General features: G+C 33.1%; 2 long non-coding RNA genes across 2 annotated transcripts; one reads left to right on the forward strand and one right to left on the reverse strand.

Annotated features, from left to right (window-relative positions):
- The first annotated feature begins 2,981 nt into the window (after positions 1-2,981).
- LOC134696501 (uncharacterized) lies at positions 2,982-7,671 on the forward strand. The gene is made up of 3 exons (XR_010102962.1): positions 2,982-3,175; positions 4,932-5,035; positions 6,748-7,671. It is a non-coding gene; the product is annotated as an uncharacterized LOC134696501 (long non-coding RNA).
- Positions 7,672-11,067: 3,396 nt separating this feature from the next.
- LOC134696463 (uncharacterized) lies at positions 11,068-13,625 on the reverse strand. Its single transcript, XR_010102950.1, has 2 exons — positions 13,447-13,625; positions 11,068-11,868 (listed from the first exon to the last, which is right to left on the reverse strand). It is a non-coding gene; the product is annotated as an uncharacterized LOC134696463 (long non-coding RNA).
- Between the last annotated feature and the right edge of the window lie 362 nt (positions 13,626-13,987).

A 13,987-nucleotide genomic window follows, 5' to 3' on the forward strand; every position in this document is an offset into this window, starting at 1 on the left:
GGGTAACGAGAGCTAGAGATTAACGACTTGCGCTATCTTTTTTTCTTAAAATGAAAAAAAAATCCTGGGTGAAATCTAATTCCAAACTTCGTTGACTGATGGCAATACATTACGATGTTGAGCATCATCCTGTGGTCCTATAACACTACTGCGGGTGAATTTAACGATTTCTATTGTACACAAAAACCTGCGCAGGTATAGAATACCGGTATGTGGAGTAAAATTATGCACAAGGCTCCGAGTGTGGTCTGTAATGACATTCATGAAGATTGCTATCGATTGCCGCTATCGCTGTAAGCATTTTATGCCACCCTCCACGTAGTTGTCAACAATACTCTATTGTCAAATAAAAGGTATTTAGTGCATAGATTTCACAAAGGATAAGCATATATTTGTGCACTTACAGCATGTGCAGAAAGTGCAAATACAAATGTGCAGGAATATGTATTAAGAATATCAAACAGGAGAAAAAGGAGTCACATGTTACCTATATACCAGTACATTAGAGGGAGTACTTCTCTGACTATTTGAAAGGCTGAATTGTCAATCGAGGAAGACAATTTCATACCTCAGGAATTGCAATGCATATTTGTTTTGAAACTTTACATGACTATGTATAGCTTGACCTATACGTTTGTGTACCATGCACGTTCATGCTGCATGACTACGCTCTCAGCAATAACGTCAATAGCATGTACCATATAACTACTGTTGTATTCCTTCTATTATTCATTTATACGTAGATTTCTCGGAAACAGTAATGCCATCATAATCTACCAGGACTCATGTGCGTGGTAGTAGGGATAGAAGTAGAGGCAGATGTTGACCTCTGGTCTATTCCTGCATGATCCAGTAGACAGGTCGACTGACCAATCCAACCTATATTAATTGCTGGTCCGTTAAAATTAAATGACGATGTTTTTAGTGAACGACAGTGGGTCGTAATATGAACGTAGTCAGTTCGTAAGAAGAGCGTGATGAGATGGCATGAGCGTACTATAATCGTACTATAAGCTTGAACAGCGTGGTATGAACGTGGAACAGTCGAAGTAGAAGCGTGGTTGGGTCGCAATGATAACATGATGGTCGTAGTAAGGTCGTAACATAGTCGCTGTGAAATCGTAGCGCAGTCTCTTCGACAATAATCGTGCTTTTGCTACGCTCTCGCTACGATAGTACAATTACCGTTATGATCTTACCACGACCTAACTTCACTCTCCCTATTATTTCTACCGCGCCCTGATTTCGCTACGACCGCATCACGATTGTTTGGAACATGTTCGAAGTTGGTCCTCGCTCAGCACGATCAAAGAGACTTCATGGTCACCACAAACATATACCACGACTTTACTTTCATCTACACGATTGCACTACGATCGTCAAAATTTGCTTTTGAGATCATAGTGCGACCGTGACCAAGTGCGACGGGGGTATAAACCACACAACCTCCTCTCATGTATAATACAAATTTAACAATTCTATTATTACGTATATGTTAAACTTTTATGCGGTTTCGTCACGATTTCAGTTCAGACTATCACAGGCACTTGTCTCAGAGTGTATATATATATATATATATTTGCGAAAGCAAATTTACAGATCTAACATTGTTGGGTTGATGTTTAGACGAGTTGTATATATAATATATATGTAGAGGGATATATAAATTATTTTTGTTCCCAGACACCAATGAAAACCATTAAACCCAACTTTTACTTTCAATCTCGGAGGGGGTCACTTTCTATGTAATGAGTGGTAGGGATGATCCCCTGGAATATTTCACTTTTTCAATGCTCCATCGGCATGGTATATGAAAAGGGTGAGAAATTAAATTCAGATTAAATATATCAATTGATTGATATTTTTACTTGCTTGATTATATCATAAGTATCTAAAACTAATCAGATGTCCTTATTTTTTTGTGATGCGGTTAAATCACAGTCGTAAATGCATCAACTATTTGTCAAACCATTTAAACATTTAAACATGTTAAACTCTATTAGACCTATGTGGTATTTCCGCTAATGCTAGATACAGATGCTATAAATCTCATCATTTTGACATTTGCACCTAATAAACATGCAAAGGTTAGTTTACATGAAACATGATAACAATTATTTAAAGAAATTTCATAGTGTCAGCTATGAGATGGAACGGCAATGTATAAATGTCACTTTTGGTCAGTTTTTTTTTAATATAAAACTCAGTGAAAGTGTTTCTCTCGGGAGTGTTACTATACTTATCTGACCAAACATCTTATATTGTCTTTTGAAATTAAAGTTTCCTTTTTAATGAAAGATATAAAAGGGGCAAATAGAGGAAAGTGTTTATTTATATTCCAACTGCTTTGCTTCTAAACAAGTACGTGGAGATAAGCGGGACCAAAAAACAAATTATAAATTCTCATGTTCCAGAAGATTTTCATTGATATATGACAAGGTATATATTTCTAATAAACAAAGGTTGGGTACTTGATGTATCAGCTGCTCACCCCTACCAAAAAATCTTTAAGCCCCCTCCCGAGCTTTCAATATAGACTTTTTTTCAAGTAAAGTTTTGTCCATTCTGTTGATGTTATTAAACCACTCCCAAAAGTTGAGGTTACGTTACATAAAACCTTGCAGTTTAAAGTGAAAAGAAGTTAATATCATGATATTATGAATTTCGTTTACAATGTACATATTTTTTCTTTCAACATTAACATATTGAAACGTATAATATTTCGAAAATAAGGACCACCGTATGTTCATAATGGTTATATCCAGTGGGTAATACACATGCTTGTTCTTTTCTTTTTCTTATCATATTTTATTGCTAGAGATGGTAATTTGGGTGGTATATCCTTCTAATGTTACCTCTTTGATTGACCCAATTTTCGGAAGGAAGTATTATATTGAATACACCGTATGGTTAACCGTTATCATGTTTATTCTTACATCAGTAGAACTTTCGCGGTACAATAATAAATTGGGATTATTGTGTGACCAGTAATGGATTATGTCGCGTGTTTTGTAATACACGCATTACTGCAAAGTGAAACGAGGTCATTCTGTTGTGTACTTTAGTCAAAGGAAGAGAAAGATGGAGTCCCTTAGAAAAAGAAAATGAGACTGATGGGATTTCGTGTTAAAGGAAGAAGAGTCTGAAGCTAACGTGTATACCTACGAGAATTCTGGTAAGATATACTTTTTAATCCATAGAAAATATGAAGAGAAAAAAAAACCAAATTGTGTTATTTAAAGTATGATTTAGTATGATTAGGCAGCAATCATTTGATTTTCAAGGGGGGAGGGCTTATGGATTTTTTTCTGGACAAACTTTTTTTCATCTGCGGGGAAAAACTATCTATTTCTTTCACGGCAAGTCGAAAACAATTCTTTTCTTTCAGTTTTAGCAGTACATATAGTGGCAGCTAAGGGTGAAACAAGCATTTTTTTCTCAGAATCAAAAACAAATTCTTTTTTTCCTAAAACTTTTTTTCCAAAAAAAATCCATAGCCACGAATAAAATGTCTGAGGCCTATTTAACATTCAAAAAGGATATTTCTTATTAAACTTTACATTTACTTAGCATGATAACTTAGTACAATTAGTGCCAATTTTTTTATGTTTTATGGAATGTTATATATATATATATAAGTTGCAAGAGTTAATCTAAAAATGAGGGTACTTTCTCTAAAAAATGAGGGTACTTTTTATATGGCCTTCCAAATACCGTTTCGATCCCTAACATCACTGAAGAGACATTTATTGTCGAAATCCGGATATGGTGTACTAAAGAAATATTGACACCGAATGTTTGTGGCACAACATCCTGTCCACAAGTTAACAATATTTTTTTTCTGTGACGTATTAAATTTATATTAACATCTTGTGATCAATTTTATTTGGCAATCGTCAATGGCAGTCAGCAGGGTTAAAGAACATCAGTTGTTCGAACTGCTAGTCAAATGCGTTTTGTTTAAATATACTTTTTCACGCTTTTGGTCTTTTGGAAAATGTTGTTTGTGCTGTTTTTAGACCCTTCTACAACGAAATTTGTTTGACATGCACACGTATAAAAATTGCGGTTTTTATCCAACGCAGTCATAGGTTTGAACGTAGTTTTCAATTTAGACTCGTTTATATATAAGTGTATATATCTACGGAAATATGTTATATGCAATTGTATTAAGAATTCAGTCAAAACTATATGAAAATATTTGTTTACATGGTTAAGTAATTTATTTACCATAATAAGGCTCGATACAGTCAGTAACCATACTTGTACTCAGTTAAAATGTGATAATTTCTAAAGCTTTCTGCCATTTATGTGCCAGTTTTTTTGTGCAATTTTATATCTCTCTAATGCTCAAATGAAAAGTGGTCAGTATGATGAGTACAGATATAATAAGCATAATTGTGGGTGAAATAGTATTTATAACTTTATATATTTCCACTGCCTATCCTTATTGGTTATGTGTACTTCAAAGCAACTTAAAGAATATAAATTTTCAATGTCAAGATATTTTGCTAGCTCTTTATATTTTGAATTGTATATGTGTTGTTATGACATTCTATCTCATATAGGGGCGAGTCGTTTTTGGAAAGCTTATTGAAAATGCTTCCTATTAATTACTCTCATTTATAATGAAGTAATAATGTGATGCAGTCTTACGATTTTTTTTCAGTTTAATTTATTTTTAAAAACATATAAACGGTAAAAATAGACAATACCTGCTTTATATGCTTAGATATGGTCAAAATGTAAAATTAGAAGATGTGGTATGATTGCATATTGGCAAAGTCCTCGGGGCAAAGTCAAATATGTGTGAAAATCCCGTTTTTTCAATACATTTTTAAAGAAAAAAATATATACAATTACTTGTTGTATGCACTGTTCTAACTTTTTGTGAAACTCTGTTTAAAACTGTGTAATTTGTATTAAAACAGACGAATCACCAAAGAAAAAGAATAGCTCAAAGTTCTGGTGGCTTGGGTGCAGTGAATTCGAAATATCAACAGCGACCCTCAAATACAGAATATGAAAGAAAAAGGTGAGGTTACAAAATTTTATTTGCAAACTTTACTTTATAACTTCCAGGTATCACTGCTAACAGTCAGGGGAATTACTTAAATGATCAAATTTTATTGTAGCTTTAAATATACTAAGTATCCCACCAGGCGGAAACCCAGTTGAAATCGAAGCTCTTTGTTAGAGAAGGCGATAAATGCTTACTGCAATGTTAACTATAATAACACAATTTTTAAAAATTAATATAGAAACAAACACAACGACAATTTTCTTCTCAATAACGAAACACCAGTTTTCAATTCATCTACATATCAATGCAGACCCAATGCTGCAGAACAATTCGATATCAAGTCGACGACATAGGAATGCATAACCTCCATTTTTTTTTAAATTACCACGGACGGAGAACATATCAATCTATTAGTTCAGTAATTTTCGTGTCTGCCTTTCCATTATGTGACTCGAGAAAAAAATCCAAAAAATGGTTTAACAATTGTATCGAAAAGAGGAAATCGAATGCACCTTTTTAGCTCACCTGGCCCTTGGGCCAAGTGAGATGTTCTCATCACTTTAAGTCCGTCGTCCGTCGTCGTCGTCTGTTAACTTTTACAAAAATCTTCTCCTCTTAAACTACTGGGCCAAATTAAACCAAACTTTGCTACAATCAATATTTGGGTATCTTGTTTAAAAAATGTGTCCGGTGACCTGGTCAACTAACCAAGATGGCTACCATGGCTAAAAATAGAACATAGGGATAAAATGCAGTTTTTGACTCATATATCTCAAAAACCAAAGCAAATCTGACATGGGATAAAATTGTTAAACAGGTGAAGATCTATCTGCCCTGAAATTTTAAGATGAATTGGGCAACTCGTTGTTAGGTTTCTGCCCCTGAATTGGTAATTTTAAGGAAATTTTGCCGTTTATGGTTATTATCTTGTATATTATTATCGATAGAGAAAACTGTTACAGCAATAATGTACAGCAAAGTAAAACCTAACAAGAGGCTCTAATGAGCCCCTACGAGGCGTATTGGGTTAGTAAGTTTCATATGGTGTTCATGACGTGTTAATGGCGACGTCATCTATTAATGATGTTGTATTTCATTGTTTATTTTTCAACAAAACGCCGCAGAAAAAGTCCAGCGTCCGATAAATTCATTATACGGTTAACTACTGACCCCCTACGGATCCATAGAGGGCGAATAAAATTCATAGGGGACTCGGCCTCCGGCCTCACCCCCTATGGATTTTACTGGCTAATTAGTTAACCCTCTATGGATCCGTATGGGGTCAGTAGCGAACCATATAACTTATAATGTTGCTATACAATAAAAGGGTTATTGCATGAATATTTGGAAATATTTTCCCTCGTAGAACATATATTGCACTCGCAAGCTCATGCAATTTAAAATTCTACTAAGAACAATATTCCAGAATATTCATGCAATAGCCCTATATTATATGAGATATCTCATATAGTTTATAAGATATCTTATATACTTTATAAGATATCTAATAAAGTATACGAACTATCTGATATGTATTTTTAATATAAGAATATATGTCAGTGTGGACGGCAACGACTGAATGTATGATAGCTATGTCTCGCTTTGTCGACAAAAGTCGAAGGCTCGACAAAAATGCATTTACAAAGAATGGAATTATTCTCACTATTTAAATGGTCTTATCTTTTCTGAAATAGGTCTTTAGCATAATTTATTTTCTTTTTTAGACTTTACTATCTATGAGTACCAACATAATTTTTAAGCAGATCAATGGATTTTGAATCCAGACCAGACAGTCAAGAATATTTACCGCAAATAGAAAATTAGCAAAAGTGACAGCAACACACGCTTGTTTCGATTGGTGTGATAGATTTTAGACAGGAGTAGCAGACTGTGGTACATTGATTCCAAAATCTTGACAAAACAACAACTGAACACCTTTTTGTCTCTTTCAAGTAGGATTGTGCTAAATTTTTTTAATGCCAGAAATTAATATGGGATAGTTTGAAAGAAGAACTTTCAAAATGACACTTATTAGCACAAGGATTCATTGCAATGAGACAATTTCAGATTTTGTGTATTTTCAACTTTTTATTTTTTTATAAATCTTAAATAATTTGATGAACTGCAAGTATTATTTAAATATGAACACGTAAGTCTCATGTGTGGTTCATGTAGTTTTTAACTGCTTTTCGTTTAAAAAGGGGGTTCCCTTAAAAGAAAATTCAATCAAGACATCGAAATAAAATATTGAACTCGATTTCAAATTCATTTTATTTTCCTATTTTTGCCGTGTTTTTATCAAATCTTAGCATATCTTTAACTGAGAAAAGAAGACTTCTTGATGCTTATAGTGTTCCACACTCAATTTTAAACATTGTCACATTTCATATGTTATATTCTGGCTTTCAATGTTTTAAGTATTTTTTGTTTGTTGGTGAACGTGCAAATTGTGTTGTGACCAATGTAATTTATTAATCAGTTTATTGAGCTTGATTTTGTTGTTCTTTAAACAATGAATTACCATTTTTATTAATTTAAAAATAAGGAGAAATTCATCATCTGTTCATCTCTAAGGTTGCTTCTACTCAATGAGATATTACCATTTTTATAGATCAATAATATTAAATATATCAGTATGTCACGTGAAGGTGAAGTCATTTCTTCTTAATCCAACATCATTACTTTCCTCATTTTCATAAAATTATAAATATTTGAAAAAAAAATAAAAAATTTGGAAATTTTGGACCTCATTGACCAATGAGACAGTTGTCCACGGATGTTCAGATGAGGTGAATGCGAGCAATTAAAGACAAGCATACGACCTTCAACATTATAAGAAACAGCCATACCGTATATTCATCTATCAAAGGCCCCGACATAAAAAGAATATGAAACAATTCAATTGAAAAAGATAATGGCCAAATGTATTACAATTTACGAAGAACAATATGGCAGAAATGAACCAACAACAACCATTGAACGACCGCCTCCTGACTTTGGACAGGCACATTGAGAATGTGGAGGGGACAAGTTTGTGAGCGCTCAATCCTCTCCTAGCCTGAGACAGTGGTGTAATAGCATACCCTAAGAATAAGCATTTAGATAGTCCAGTATCATTTAAATACAATAGTTTCAAAATTTCACTTAATTTTGAAATCAAGAGTTAGTAACAAAACAAAAATGGAAAATTTAATACAGATTGAATCACCTGGGTGCAATGTTGACAGATATGTATAATACAAGTGTTGAAATTTAAATTACAATACTTAAATATAACCAATTACCACTTTTTATCAGTGTTCTGATATATATAAATATATACAAAAAAAGTCCTAAAAAGTCCCAAGATGGATGAAAACGCTAGACAATGCTGCTTTTAAAACTCTTTTTGTGTATTTAATTTTTGATTAAAAATCGACCCTTTGCAAAAGTTTAAAAGTCAATGAATCATGGATGGGGGAGGGAAAATAATCATCATGCAAAAGCTAGTACATCTTATGTAATCATCGTTAGTGTTAAGCTTTAAACTGACCAAATCACAAACATCGACCTGTAAACTAACTATGTGCATTTATTGCTCTATTGAATATAACTGTGTAAACCTAATTTTGTGACTGAATTCAGTCATTCTATTTTTTACCTTTGCAGAATTGGTCTATTTTCAACAAATATTAAGTGAATTTGTGTTGACTGAATTCAGTCATCTGTTTTAGAGATGTTAATACTATTTTATATCATTTGGTGCAATTTAAGTTTTATTTAGTTCAATTTCTTGTAGCTTCTTTCAAGTGTTGTGTGACTGAATTCAGTCAACATTTTGTGAAAATAATGAACAGAATACAAAGTTAATTTCATTTAGCTGTTGTTCTGTTATATGTTGTTTGTATTTAATCTGTAATATCTGTAATCCGAATTCTGTTTCCGAATTTACAGCTTGGGCTTTATTTTAGAAGCAACAAGTACAAATAAGATTTATGTTACTTTCAAATATACTGATTGGATTCTTTGATATAAAGATGAAATCGAGTGACTGAATTCAGTCACTCAAATAATAATAACAATACAATGTTGTTGTTTTTTCTTCATATGTTGTAAGTTAACAATACTAATAAAGTATTTATGCAAATATTTCTTTGCCACGGTTGACGTTTTAATACGTTTTAAATAAAACGGAAATGAAATGTTGCACATTGCAAACAATGTTGAATGTTAAATGGTACAATATAATGAATAATATTTCTAATAAGTTCAACCCTTGAGATTTGACAAATCAGAATATTGACAAGTTGAAACAGAATGTGTTTTTTATGAATAATATTCTTTACACCAGAAATGTTATTTATAAACAGTAATGACTAGTGTATCACTATCGGACACGCAGGACAGAGATGTATATTATCAAATGATTACCTATGCACCTGAAAGTTTAAAATGGAAAGATTCAAGTTTTCGGTCGTGTACACTGACAGAAGTGAAATGATGCATGAACTTGCAAGTCCGACAGGAAATCGCTTGAATACCTGGAGGTGTCACCTGCCAATACATCTGGGAGTAATACCTTTAGCCATGCTGGTGAAGGTCTGAATTTATTTAAATAAGTTTATTACATAAAAGAATTATGGACATATTAGATTTTTGAAAACAATTTTCATGGAACGTCAGCGTAATACTTGTACAAGACATTAGTTAATTTTATTTACTTTACATTAAAGTAAATAAACCCAAGTCAGGAGCCTGTTATTAAGTGGTTGTCGTTTGTTTTTGTGTTACATCAAGGATTTGTATAGTGAGACACTATACAAATCCTTGGTTACATATTTGTTTTTGTTCATTTATTTTCATAAATAAGGCCGTCAGTTTTCTCGTTTGAATCGTTTTACTTTTTCTTATCGGGGCCTTTTATAGCTGACTAGGCGGTATGGGTTTTGCTCATTGTTGAAAGCTGTACGGTGACCTATAACTGTTAATGTTTGTGTCATTTTGGTCTTTTATGGAGAGTTGTCTCATTGGCAATCATATCACATCTTCTTTTTTATATTTAAATAGTCTCCCCTTAATTTTTTGTCTGTAGTGTTTTTGTTGATTGCTGTTTATCACATATTTGTTTGTTTGTAGCTCATACATAAAAGTATAAATCAAGTTGTCATCACTGTTGGGTTCTCGTCTGAATTTTTTACATTAACTCTGTTAGAAGCCTAGCTCTTTCCAAGCAGAGCCATTTATAGGGTGCTCATCATGAAGTTTAAGTTTTTGGTCTTTGCTGAAGGGTGTGCAGTGACCTATTATATAGTGACTAAAAAGAAAATCACTTGGTCTACATGGTTTATAGTTTAAGTAATGCAAGTCGTCTCATCAAAATTCATACCCAGTGTTGGATCCAGGGGGAGGGTTCAGGGGGTTGGAACCCCCCTTTTTTTGACGATCATGGAATGGGGACATATAGTTGGAACCCCCCCCCCCTTTTGTCTTGGGTTGGGAACCCCCCTTTTTTAAATGGCTGGATTCACCCCTGATACCATATCTCCTTAGGCAAAACAAAAATTATGTTTGTTTCCAACATGTTCAATGTAGCTTACAGCTTCTGAGAAACAATTCAAACATTGATGACCTTCTGCTGTTGTCTGCTCTGTAGTCAGGTTGTTGTCTTATTGGCACATTCCCCATTTCCAGTCTCTAATTTCATTACGAAGAATCTGAGAAACAAACCTAACCATGTTAACATTGTATTAAACTGAAATAACCTAAATCACTTCATGCACTTAGATTATCCATGAAATAAAATTAAGGTCAGGTCAACCTAACCTGATAGACAAGTAGACCTTGCAAGGTACTCATATACAATAAAATGTATCCAATTACATGTAATAAAATGTAACAGTATATTTTACACTCATTCCCTGAACCAGCTCTTTTAGCTTTTATAAATGTAAAGCTCTATTAAAAATAGCTTACATCATCACCCCAAGACTGTAATACATATTTCTTGCATATATACAACCAACTTTCATGACTTTCATGTAAGGCGAGACAAAATAAATTGATACTTTGAAGTACATGTATTGTTTAATATGTTCGACTACTACATGTACTAGTATAAAATGCCAGTTTCAGAATGAACAGTAATTTAGAAGATTGTCACCATACATGTAGATTCATTCAGACTATTTGAACTACAAATGTATACAGCAAGCTGTCATTTGACTCTAAGTGCAACCAACAACCGTGCCAGGGCTGTAAAGCTTGTCTAGGTTGGTGAAACTTCCATAATCATGCATATATGACACTAACCAATTGTGACGGACCGTGACAGACCCTCACGAAAGGTCAAAAAGGTTTAACACTCCCAGCTGGTGGTACATGAAGCCAACAGTAGGAACGCCAGCACAGAAATTCTTATTATATCCAAATAATTATTTTAAATGTATAATTATCCAAGGTGAATTCAGATATATATGATCATGATGATGCACTTGTAGTATTGACAATGATCATGATGATTGTAAGATAATCACTGAAACTATGAATTTTCATTATTCCAATTTCCTACTTTTTTTCCTATGAATTTCAAGTTTGCTATTTGTTCAATTCACAATTTCCTTTTTGTCCAATCAGAACATCCCATCAACATCATGGCATAATGCTGTTAGCTTTATCAACGTTATTTCCAATTGCAATAAGTAACTCAAAATTATGAATGAATCCACCGTTTCGCAATTTACAGCTACAGAGGTGAGGTACCGTATGAGAGTAATTTAGTGACACTATATATTTCCTATGTATATATGATATATATGCCCCTTCATAATCTTGCTGGGAATCATGCTCAAACCAATGTGATATCTTATCTACAAAAAAAATTTACATTAAGAATTAAGTATTTATAACTTGTATTACATGTGACTTCTATAACATGTATAAAATTAAATAAGTCAATAGCATTAATACTATTTTATATACTTACTGTCAATTCAGAAATTAATGTGAGGTTTTTATTATTGCGAAAAATGCGACTGAGTTGTAAACGCAATAACTTAAACGCACAATTTGTGATATTTTATATGAATTAAACAGGATTTTTCACAAAATCGTAAAAATTAAAATCGCATTTAAGTCTAAAATGAAAAATTCGCAATAATTTGCAAGCAATAATTTCTGAATTTACAGTAACTACATGTATTTGATTTGTGATATTTGTAGTAATAATAATTCAACAAATTCTTTTAATAATACTTTTTTATTTCAAAATAGAATTTGTAGAATATTACTACATACATGACAAAGCAATGGTATGCATAGATTATAACATGTTATATTTAAGTTCTACAAAATTTAGAGCAAAACAAATCATTGATAACAATTCAGGGGAGAGTCCAGCCATTTTGAAAACCAGGACAAGGGGGGTTCCAATTACATGTCCCAATTCAAATGCATTGATCCTCAAAAAGAGAAAGGGTTCCAACCCCTGGAACCCCCCTCTGGATCCGCGCCTGCAATTTAATGAAACATGCCTGGAAAATTATCTTAAATTTCTTATCACAAAAGTGTAAAAAATTGTCGTTAAGGACGCAATGCTGTCACATCATTTGGAATCAGGGCACAATATCAATATACTCTTTTTTTTGCCCCCGGCAATTTAGAGGTTATTGCATATGCAAACCCAAGCCTTGAAGGTATTCATAACAAATATGTGATAAATTATTATTATTGTACATCACCCACCAGTGGCTATATAAATAGGTGCATCATCATTGTAACATACATGTGAAGATTGGTTGGTTATGAGTTATAAAAAATCCAGTGACAGATATTTCATTCAAATTTTAGGACGTGACAGTTATCAATACATTATTAAACATACAATAAATATGAATATGTAGGGTTACTCTAGTCCAAATAATTATGACGTTTGGCAAGGCTATTTAAATTTTTTTCTGGGACGCCTTCCTACAACGTCCTAGGAAGGCGTCTCAGAAAAAAAATAAAATAGCCTTGCCAGACGTCATAATTATTTGGACTAGGGTTACTCCATCAGGGGGTTAGGTCTGGTAATAGGCCCCCCTCCCCCCCAACCAAACCATTGTGAATACACACAATGGTTTAGGCAATAAACAGGTGTGTATCCAGCCCTTTTTAAAAGGGAGGATTTAAACCATAGTTTATATGTACCTTTTTCAAATCATGCATTGATCTTCCAAAAAGGGGGGGGGGGTCCAATCACAGGAATATTTTTTTTACAAGCCCAAATTCTTACTTTGCCTTTGAACAAGTTACTGTACAAGAATGTGGTGTATTAGAAAGTCAATTCATACCTGTATGCACAAATGTAACAAATGTAAACATCTTTCCTTCAAACTCTTGGCCGGATCAATGATTATTCTCATGTCTGATAGGCATGTTTTAAAATATTATTCATTTCTACTCACCAATTGTAATTTCCAGCTCAGCTTATATTGTGCTGTAGTGTCCATCTACCATCATGGCATGTCAACGAATTTGTGTAAAATAAATTTGCCATTTGAAGATGCCGACATGCGACAAGTAAAGAGGGTACGGTAACGTTAAATCGTTTACGGGCTTATTTTCCGTTTTTAACAAACTTGTCAGATTTGATTAATTATCGTCAGAAAATGTCCCTAATGGATAGTAATTCAAATTAAACCAGCTTTATTATGCTGTATTCATGTAATATATATAACCTGGTCTTCAAATGTACTTCAGGTACACTGGCCTTTTTCTGCTATAATATTCAAACTTTATCTTTTAACAAAGTCTTCTGGTGTGTAATATTTTTTTTATAAAAGGCTCTCGAATTATAGACTAAGTGAAAAATAAAGATGGAAAGTCAAACGCATGAGTCTGGCAAAAATGAACGGACAATGGCATGACAGTAAACGGAAAACGAGAAAAGACATAGATTCTAGTTATATATATATATTTTTCCCTGCCTCACTCAAATGCAATTTA

The sequence above is a fragment of the Mytilus trossulus genome, chromosome 14, assembly GCF_036588685.1.
Source record: "Mytilus trossulus isolate FHL-02 chromosome 14, PNRI_Mtr1.1.1.hap1, whole genome shotgun sequence".
NCBI lineage: Eukaryota > Metazoa > Mollusca > Bivalvia > Mytilida > Mytilidae > Mytilus > Mytilus trossulus.